The following is an 11,047-nucleotide window of genomic DNA, read 5'->3' as shown; positions in this document are numbered from 1 at the left end:
CCCACAACATTACGTTCCATTACCCCAACCTCCCACTTCAAAAGGGGGCTCCAATTGCCGTCACTCCCTGGCAGTTGCCTTGGACAGAAAAGAGCAACTCTAAATGCTTTGTTCTCTCTAAGGGGTGTAATAACCTGACACAGGCGATAATAGCGTTCCCTAGGCAACCTTGAGTGATTGTGCTTGATGACTGTCATGGTGTAAAGCTCTGGTGTAGTGATTCGGTCACAGTGGGGCATCCAGGGACATAGGCACTGACCGGGACTCATCCGCCATCTGTCCACATTACCTGCTGCCCAAAACATGCAATCTAATATAACAGTACAGCTCCTTAATTCAAATGGGGCAGTACGTGCTTTAATAAAGCTTGAGATTAGGGCTGCAACTAACAACATTTTTTAATGATGATTCTGCTGATTTACTTGATTTCTGAGAGTCAATTAATGTGTGTATGCATGTTTTTTTTAAAATGCAGGAACACCCGTTAAAAATGGATAAACTCCTTTCTCATTGCTCGCAGACCAGAGACAAGTACACAGCTCTGGAAACAAGTATGATTTTCTTTTTTTTCGGATGTGTCACCATTGACACCACCAACGCTCTGGATAACAGGATAGTTGACAGAAGAAAGCAGCATGGAGGCCTGTGAAAATGTTAAGTTGCTTACATCTTTTTTTATATCTGACTTATTCAGTCTGTCAAATCTGCTGCTGAATAAATTTTGAATGATGTTCGAGTGCTGCTTAAACAAATATGTATGACAATTTGTGGCAGTCCGTCATTGTATGGCACCAGCAAAGGGGCTAAAATAAGCACAACTGCCCAGGTGCTGTATCACTGCTGACACAACCCAAACTAACATCAGAGAACTAGTGGCGATAAAAGCTAACCGTTGTGTCACCCTACGTCACGTCTCAGCCAAAAAGCTGCAAATAAACAGCCAACGCGAACTAGTATTAACGTTCTCGGATGCATGAAAGGAAATAACTCTCCATACCAGCAGGTGGTGGTAGTCTGTATTCATCATTCAAAAAGGGAAAGTGGAAGACCAACAGGACAGATACAAGTCCGTGGTGAGCCTATTAGCTCATGAACAATAACAAAACTAGAACAACAGACGCTCACAGATGGCCTGACACTGACGGATGGTGGACTGTAACCTTGGTGTGTGTGGGCCTTTAAACTAACAAATCATTTCAACATAGGGCTGCAACAGTCAAATACAGCAATGTAGTCCATCTACAATCATACAATACAGGAAAAAGATGGAAATCCTCACATTTAAGGAGCTGGAACTAGATCAAGTTTTCTAATTACTCAAATAATTATACAATTGTTGACTGTAGTTGATTAATTCTGTTTCGATTAACCCAGCGATCACTTGAGCAATAACTCAGAATAAATCTCTGAAGCTGTGTTGCCGCAGGAGATGGTAACACAACAATGCAAAGTATCCCCCACATCTTTTTATCCAATTACTCAGAAAACCAGAATGGGTCTCGCTAAGAGCAATGCATAAATAACCACATATCCATTTTCCTTAGTCATCTGTCACTATCCACTCCTGATAATATGATACAGGTCTAGTATGTAAACATCGACAGTTGCAGCTGTGTGGAGTGGATTCACAGGAATGTGTCAATCCCCATTAGAGACTGCTGCCTAACTGAGTGTGAAACTCTAATTGCGCCCACCAGCTTGCAACCATACAGGACCCACACACACACAGAGAGACAGAAAGAGTGTGTGTGTGTGTGTGTGTGTGTGTGTGTGTGTGTGTGTGTATTGAACATATATGTCCTTTGCATGTACTCATCTGCCCCTGCATACATTTGTCCAAATTACAACCAATGCACGTGTTCAAGCAGCCATGAAGCAGTTGGGGGACAGCATTCCCTCTGAGGTCCTCTAATGAGGCGCTCATCAGTCCCAAAATGAGACGAACATGCTTGTGACAAGGAGGTCCAGGCGACGACAGTGCGCTGTGCTGCTGTGTGTGACTGGCCCACTGGGAAGAAACACCCTCACCGCAGTGACACTAATGGATAGGCATGGGCCTCCATCAGTCCCTGGAGATTTGGCCTCATCACAGCTGAGCAGCACAGCTCCTCTATTCACAACGGCTGCTGGATCGCCTCCTCAGCCGAGTACACGTGTCTCCAGAACACAGTCAATCATTCACTCAATCAGTTGGAATGACCTGTGATGGGGCCTTATTTAACTTTGTCTCTGCCACTCTCAATGAAAAATGGCAGCACTTTATTAAAGGACAATTAGGGTTTTCTCCAACTTGGGCTTAGGTTTTGTAGTTTCGGTCATAACTGCCTATGATAATGCTGCACTGAGATCTGAGATGAGGCAAGAAACACAAGCAATCAGACAACCAAGCAGGTTGATAACAGCTCTCAGGTTTTTCAAACCTATTTGGAAGAGAAAACAAAGTCAAAGAGAAGCTAGAATTGAAGACTTGTTGGCATATTTGATTGAAAAATAAGAGCAATGATCAAAATAGTTATAAAAAATTAAGTATTTATTTTAACAAGTTACATGTTACCTTATCATTTCTTACCCTGTTAAATGGGGGTGAGGCTCTGCTGCTGACCCTGTGCTCACCACTGATCTAATTCTAATTCTAAATATCAGGTTTTTAGTTTGATGAGTCAACATAATCTCATCCCAACTCGTCATATTTTGCCTTTGCATAGTATTTTGACGCAAGAAAACCATTTGGTTATGTAAGGACAATATCGCAGATGTCACTAAACAGCCAACTTTGAGTAGCACAAACATGGCAGTGGCCAGCTTTAAGTGGTACAAGTGTGGCGGTAAGAAAGGGACAACGGCTAGATTTTCGATGTTCGACGTCAAATGAAGCAAGTCACATTAGGGGTTGGCATTCAGCTTTCGGCACCAGATTACTTGGTAACTGTGTGGAAAAGACTGTGGATTTTGCTTAAAAAAAACCCACCCATCTTTGAGTGGCACAAACACGGTGCTCAGAAGGGTTCAGCAGTGAGGGCTGTAAGAGGTCGGCGTTTAGAATAAGGCGAAAAAACTACTTCGGAGGATTAAGAAAAGATGGCAAATGTCATAAAAAACACCTGGCTTTGAGAGGCACAAAGGAAGCGGTAAGAAGGGTTCTGCGTTTAGGGTTTGAACAAGAAACTACTTGGTGATGGTTAAGAAAAGATTCCAGATGTTGCACAAAACACCATTAAAAGCCATAACAGTGACGCCTGTGACACTGTCTAAGTGGTGAATTTTTGTCACTCACAGGGCTGAGTGAGTAGACACAGATAATAATTATCATAGAAACAACAGTCAAAACCACAAAATTAAGACCAAAGTTGTAGTTAATATCCTTTAAAATGGTGCATATACTCATTCAAAAGATACCTACAATGCCGACTAGCTCCTGACTTTGACTGTCTCCTCTGATTTCAGCTTCAGTTTGTTGGGGGTTATTTTAATATTTCCCTCTTACATGAAACAGACATTTCTACAGCATAAGTGAGGTGTGCCCTCGGCGAAATGAATCACAGATTAAAAGCCTCTCAGGTTCAGATCAGTTCCTGTAAGAAATGATGTCATCATTATCACCAACACCTGGCACAGAACAAGACTTTTTATCTAAGAGACACTTTGTCTCGTCCTGCGGTTGGCGGAGTTCATAATGCCACAGACGGCCGCTTACAGAAGGAGCGTTGATCACTTCTCACAGAATAGTCTGCGTGTTCCTGCCGCCCACAGAGTGAAATTAGTGGCATTTTCCCTCCAACACCCAAGCTTTTCCCATAGCCCCCACAGCAGAGCGGCCTGCCATTGGTTTTAGGTCAGCAGTGTGACTGACTGGTGCTCTCACAATAACTCCGGCCAACGTGTGTCATGATAATCCCTTAGTTATGCAAATCTCTCTGCCTAGTGCCGTTTGTGCTGAGGGTGAAAGTAAAGATGGCAGCACAATGTAGGTCAATATCTTGTCCCGATTTCTCTACATTGGTCAAATGAGCCTGAAATGTCCTGTCAGTGGAGCTAAAGTAGCTGCAGAGTAGTGGCTCTTTTAGCTCAAGTATCATCCTGACTTATACAGAGGAGATATGACTGAAGAGAACGCAAAAAGACTCACACACACACAGAGTCTTAGGGATATGCATAACTGGTATCACATATTTTGCCGCCTGTTTGTGAATTAATGCAAACAAGACATACGGCTCAGATAGGGGGATATTGTTATCTACTTAGACAGATTAACAATAGTCTGCCCGGAGTGAATAAACATTACTAGAAAGTGTGTCAGCCCTTTCAGAGAGAAAGTAAGAACAAGAGCTTCACACAATAAAGCAAGGGTCATTAGCATGTATTAATATGGCTATCTGAGCAGGCAGCGAAAGTGTGCAGCTGAGGGATGTGTGTGTATGAGTGAGAGTGTCTGGGGATGAGTGGAGGAAGAGGGGGTGGGGGGGTGTTGTTGCATGATGGTGAGTTGAAGCTTTGACCAAGGGGAGACAGAGGGAGGGGGAGGAGGAGGAGGAGGAGGAGGGAGTAAGCAGAGGATTTGGGGGGGAATGTGGGTTTTTTTTTTTTCTTCAGTAAAGCATTTGTTTGGCTTGTATAATAAATGGCATGGGATGTAATTTGCGAATCTCGGGGGGCTATCATAATCAGATTGTGTGATGAAGGGAAATTAGACTAAACAAACTGACCGGTCAGTCAAAACAAGACAGAGTTGTGATGTGAATATGAAGGGAATTAAACATGTGGGGAGCAAATCAGCTTAGGGACATGGGGGATTTTGTGGAAGAGGACAGCTATTTCATTAACACAGGGTAAAAAAAACAAACTGTCAAACACAGCAGATCTATCTATCTATCTATCTATCTATCTATCTATCTATCTATCTATGATCTAATGTGAGCATCATGAAGCAAGGGGCACATCATATCAAAGGTTCAGATTGGCAGACAAGTGGTGATTTCTCTCAGCATGCTATATGTCAAAGCCTTGATTTGACAGTCGCGCTCCGGATCATGCACACCTGCACCTGCCCTCACTGATGACCACAAACTGAAGGCTAACTGTACGTTATTTTCAGACGTTCAGCTTTAAAGAAAAAAAAAAAAAAAAAACCCGTGCCTTTGCGCCCGCGGGGGGGGGGAGAGAAGCTGTAAAGAGGACAGTGGCAGCATCCAACTCAACGTGCTGCTTTCTCTCCCCACTAACTCCTGACAGCGAGCTGTGAGCTACACGACACGTGTTTATTATGAATGGTATAATTTGGCTCACCTTATCTCTTCCCTCGGCGGTGCGAAACGCGAAGCCTGTCCTGAATCTTCAGTCCCCTGCGACACAGCGATACTGTCTGCTGTTTATTTACGTGGAGTCCCGTTCAGCGGCGAGCCTCTGTGCACTTGTCTCCTCTGCCTCAGTCACACACTGGTCCTCTCCTCTCCCACCGGTTCACAGACACACACACATACACACAGGCGGGGGCGCGCAGCAGCACTCCGGGGCGTGCGCACGCCCATTGCGCGCACTGCAGCGCCTCTGCCGATGTATGGTGGCCTCAAGGCACTGAACCATTCTAGCAAATTGTTATCCAAATACGCACATTAACAGTACTTTAGACCCCTGCAGGCTCACAATCACAGATGGACAACAGCTGGACCAGTTTTTGGGTGGAAAAGTTCCTTTAATGCTCAGCAATGCCATTTTCTGTTATTTAACAGCAGGGAGCTGCTTTATAATTTGTCTGTTGCATTATAGTTTGTCATTGAATTTAAGCATCAACATGCAACAAGCAGAAATAATAACTCAGCCCAGCCTTAAAGGCTTAATAATCATTTACATTTTCATTAATCAGGCCTGCAAAATGAGGAAAAAATGAAAACAAAATTCACATAAAACATCAAATCCACACACGACCATTAGTCCAATGTGAGTGCTTTCATCTTTTATACAGTGAACTTTATTCCAGCTGTTCAGGACCTTAATTGCTTGAAGCCATTTGCATGTCCTGATACACTCCACCAGTTTGCCCTGAGAGCAGGATTGCACTAATAATCATACAGTAGCTTCTGGGATCAACCAAGACTCTGCTGGATGAGCTCATGTGACTCTAAAAGCGACATTTCCTCTTAGTTCAATCTGCTGCCAGCCAGCCAGCCATGCTCTCTTCTCTCAGTACATGTTACACACATGCATTATCCCAGGCTTAGCAATGGTAGCCATCTGCAGCCATAGAATCTAACACTGAGAGCAAGTGACGCAGTTATTACTGCGATAAGCCCTTTTTGGCAAGAAGACAAGGTTTCTGGTTTGAGTTGCCATCCAGAGGCTGGTTGACTGAGATTAGCCGAAATTAGGTTGTTGCACTGATTTCAAGCAAGATAAAAATGAATTTATTATAGATATATAATCAGTTGGAAATAGGCCAAAGTGCAGTTCATCAGAAGCCTGAAGAAAGGAACAAGACACACTTTGTGGTCACTTTGTCTCTCTTTGTGGCTGTTTTGTCTCTTTGATGTCATTTTGGGTCTCTTTGGTCATTTTCTTTCTCTTTGAAGTTATTTCATATCTCTATGTGGTCTTTTTATGTGTCTTCATGGCAGTTTTAAATCTCTTCCTGGTCATGTTAATCTAAATGTTAATCTAAATGACATTTTGCAGGTGAAAGCCAGGGGAGCCCCTGACACTTTGGGCCCCTGGACCTTTACATGGCAGGACTGTTCAGTAATCCATCCACGGCTGTAAGGATTGCAGATTTGAACTTCTTCCATGTGCCAAATATGAACTCCCGGTTAGGATTCCTTCATCATTCTTTATTGAGGAAGTTTTTACTGGAAGCTAAATTGTTCCGTTTGTTGCAGACTTTCACGGATAACTTAAGATGCAGACGTTTAGGAGGCTATTACCAGGAGCCGAATCATCTGCAGAGGTCTCTTCCTTTACAAAACAAACAAACCCAGTGATTTAAATCAGCAAAAACACTAAATAATGCAGTTTTATGTTAAAAATCTATGTTTTACCACTACTGTCTGGCTTATAGTGGAGGGGCTGCCGTGGCTGACGTGAAAACACAAATGGCCCTCTCAAGAGCAAGTGTTTGGTTTGTCCGTTCTGGGCTACTGTAGAAATATGGTGGTTGAGGATCTGCTCCCTATGTTAATACTTGTATAATCAGATCATTTTAAGGTAACAAAATATTACCATTCTTATCTTCTGGTGATTGTACACTACAACAAAACACTCCACACACTTACATTAAATTACATTTTTGCCAATATATCCCCGTAAATCCTACACACTGGACCTTTAAGCGTTTCCTAAGACATTTCTGCTTTTCCTAACAGCTTAGCATATTAAAATGTGAGCAAAAACTGAAAAAGAAAGAGGTTGACACACAGACAAGGTCAATTGCTGGACGTAATTCCCGAGAGTCAATGGAACCACTTTCCCTCATCATCAACTGAAGGGGGCCAGGGGATTCTTCCCCACATCTGTCGATAGTGCCACAGTGGGAAGTATTGTAATTGTTCTCGCCTCTCATTTCAGACCGCCTCCAGATATGTCTGCATACCTCTTGAATCTCATTAAAATATTCTCTTAATTTCCCTCATGCATATTATCCGTAAAATACTCTGAGGGATTTTCACAAGTTCAAGGATACAGCACCATGGAGACAAAGTGTAGCACTTGCAAAGTTGCAAAGTGAATCTTGTCAGGTCTTTTGTGTTGAAAATGCAAAAACCACCAGAGAAGACTTTGTCTTTGCCTCACTGCTAACTCCAATTATCGTGCCTATACTGCAGTGGATCCTTGAAGTCCTCGGCTCAGACAGATGCAAAGCTTGACACATGGCATGGCTATTGTGCAGGAGAGACAGAGTCAACTCAGCCTGTTTTATTCACTGATTCAATGTTATGTCATTTTCTTCTTTTCAGAGCAAACTTCGTAACAGATGCAGCACCAGCAAGCCAACCATTAAATGACCTGCCTTCCCATCAGAGGGGATGGTTAATTAAAACAGATTCAGCACAGATCAGCAGGCTCAGTCAGAACTGACATCAAAAGCAGCAGTCGAAAACAACATCACAGCCATGACGTTTTAAAGGCCCGAAGCTTTGTATCATAACAATGTGGGTAGTGTGTTTAAATGAACTGTAATAAACTTCTTTACATCTTACCAGCGGTCTGATCCCCTTGCTTATCTCTAGGCCACGAACTGTATATAAAGATGAACTCGGGGTCTCACCACTTACTTTGACTGTACAAAAATGCAGCCAAAATATTCCACATACGGCCGCCGCTATCTTGCGCCCACCACCACGGACACAGAGTATAGAAGCGGATCAAGAGAGAGACCTAACCCTCTGTCTTTCTCACGTATTCAGGTCATAAAGTAAAACTATGCAGTGCTGATCGAATATAAACCAAGACTCTGTTACTGTATTGCCCATTTCACACAAATCCAGAACAAACACAAATTTGTTAACAGGAAGAGGATGCAATACTGTTGCCTGTATTGCAAAATAGGAGGCTGAAAAAACTGAGATTAAATGGTAAAACTAGGCAGTGCTAAAAAAAAACCCAACATTATCCTGTTACTGCATTGCCTATTTCTCACCTAGATTGTTTTCAAAACTTTTTTTTACTGTTTAACTGTGATTCGAGATTGTATGTCACCAGCTGGTAGCCATATTGTTTCCTGTGGAGAAAAATGGCCACGCTTGCATTACGTCACCCAAAAGCAGAAGCGTTATTGGTTCAGCATGATGTATTGCAATCCGGTTGTAGGTTTTCTACCTCCTGAGAAAAAGCAATAATCCTTTTTCTCTGTTTCCTTTGGTCATATAAACTAGCACTAATTTTGTCTTTCTACTGCACAGACAGTCTGGTTTTATGAAATGACCATCTTTACAGTAATGAAACACTCCTTTAAATGAGCCAGAAATTCAGAGCAATATTATATGCACTAGTTATAAAAAAAAAGTCTGTATTTACAATGTTGTAAATCTGTTGTGTGAAAGTTTATGACTTTGTCAAAGACAGTAAGTCACATTTATTATCCACTCAATCTGTCAGGATGTGTTTTTCTATCACTTGTTTTTCTGTCACTTTTTCTCCAGAAGTGGCAATCAAATTTTGCAATTAAACTCTTCATATCTTATCTCAGTATCTGCTGCTCGCTCCAAAACTAATTAAGTGCTAATGAGCTGGGTTTATTTGCTACAGCTAAATATGAGGTGTAATTGAGTAGCAGGCACCCCAAGGATAAACAGTTACACAACAAAGATGGGAGAACACAGTACCTGTCAAAAGCTCCATGAGATATGTTCCCGACATGGACTGCAGAGACGTATTTATACTCAGAGTCTGGCGGTTTGGCCAAAGGTGCAAAGGAAATCAAATTACTGATGTGATTACCGCTGGGGGACAAGTTCATAAGTCAGATCTGTTTACATCAGGGGAGGATGCATTTCCTCTCCCAGTCTGCTGTGTAATTACATTTTGACTTTTCTATATTGAGTGGGAGCAGCCTTTACTGGCTGCCTAACCGTGTTTACATGCAGGGGGTAAAGCATGACATGAATTCACTAAATACAGCACAGTGACCAGATGTGAAGCACATGTGTTTCAGTAGATAATGTTTGATGAATAACCATTATTCATATTTTATTTCCCCCACTCTACATTTCAACAGTAATACTTTTACAGGTACTTTTGCTTATTTTCCCACAGTCTTTAATTAACAATATTTCTATGACAAACTGAAGCTTGAGTAATCTCACCTCTCATCACTGAAGAGTATGAATCACTGTCAGTTTGGCTGAGGTACAAAAGACAGTTTTTTTTTTTTTCTGTTGGCAAGTACAAATTTGGCCAGTGACACTTTTTACAGTATATCATTCACACAGAGCAGGTCTTCATTTATGCCTAAGAATTACAGGAATACTCCAACCCCCAAATGATCGATGTTTTTCTCGCATGCCTTCACGATGAACAAAGAGTCCAAAATCTTTATATCAGAAACACTAAACAGTCTCAGGAACAGATGAGTAGTTTGCCTGCTGTTTTTTATTTGTTTTTTTTTTTAATTAAATGTTTTAAATGGTTACGTTTTAGTGAAAATGCATGTGTTTGTGGAGTACTGAGCATACCACAGGATAAATGAGGTTATACTGCACCAGTTGTGTGAGAGCTTTTTACACAGATTTTGGATACAGTTTTGCTGTTGTTAAAGGCAGACCCTATGACTTCAATTCATCAAGAATTTTCTCAATTTTAAGATTCTTCTTTTGTCAGAGGCATGCAAGAAAAACAAAACTTTCAAAGCAATGAGTATTTTTTTAAAGAATCAGTTTCTATAATCAAGTGGTGGATCTTTCTATGATGACATAGACCCTCACCCCACCCAAAAAATGTGCACATACCATATTCTTTCTCTCTTTCTTTTTATTTATTTATTATTATTATTGTTTGTTAGCTAGGTTGTGTATTTGCACCAATTTCTTATTAGCTCTTTTTCTTGTTTGTAATAAATAAATAATATATAAAAGAACATTTTGGGTGGTGGGGGGCTGGGAGTTTGTGCAACAGTGCCAGGGTAAGTTCACTCTGGGCACCAAATATACGAGGTCTGTCTTTAATGACCAAATCTTGGGTTTTAAGATCCTCATTTATGTGTTGTAATATTGAATATTCAGAGCAAATTCAATTTGCCCTGAACATTGAAGTAAAGAAGGTAAATAGTGTGCTTTGTGTTTAGGGACAGTTTACAGCATTAACTCTGAACCACAGAGGATGTGAGAGACTGCCTTGTGATTACAGTTAACTAACCCTCAAAAATGAAATCCATGCTCTTTGCACTTTCTCAAAAGCTTAAATCCAGTGGAAAGTCCTTGACAATTTCTAACAGCGGTTCTCATGTACGAGCTAGTCTTCTTATTATTAGGTATGACTTTCTTTCAGTGGAAGCTGCATACAACTAAGGTCATCAAAAAGTGTAAAGGTGCTTTGGGTGCAATAAGTGGAGCAAAGATGTGTGTAA

Source organism: Plectropomus leopardus, chromosome 11, assembly GCF_008729295.1.
Source record: "Plectropomus leopardus isolate mb chromosome 11, YSFRI_Pleo_2.0, whole genome shotgun sequence".
Lineage (NCBI taxonomy): Eukaryota > Metazoa > Chordata > Actinopteri > Perciformes > Serranidae > Plectropomus > Plectropomus leopardus.
The sequence above is the reverse complement of the archived record's forward strand: the minus strand, read 5'-3'. Positions refer to the sequence as shown.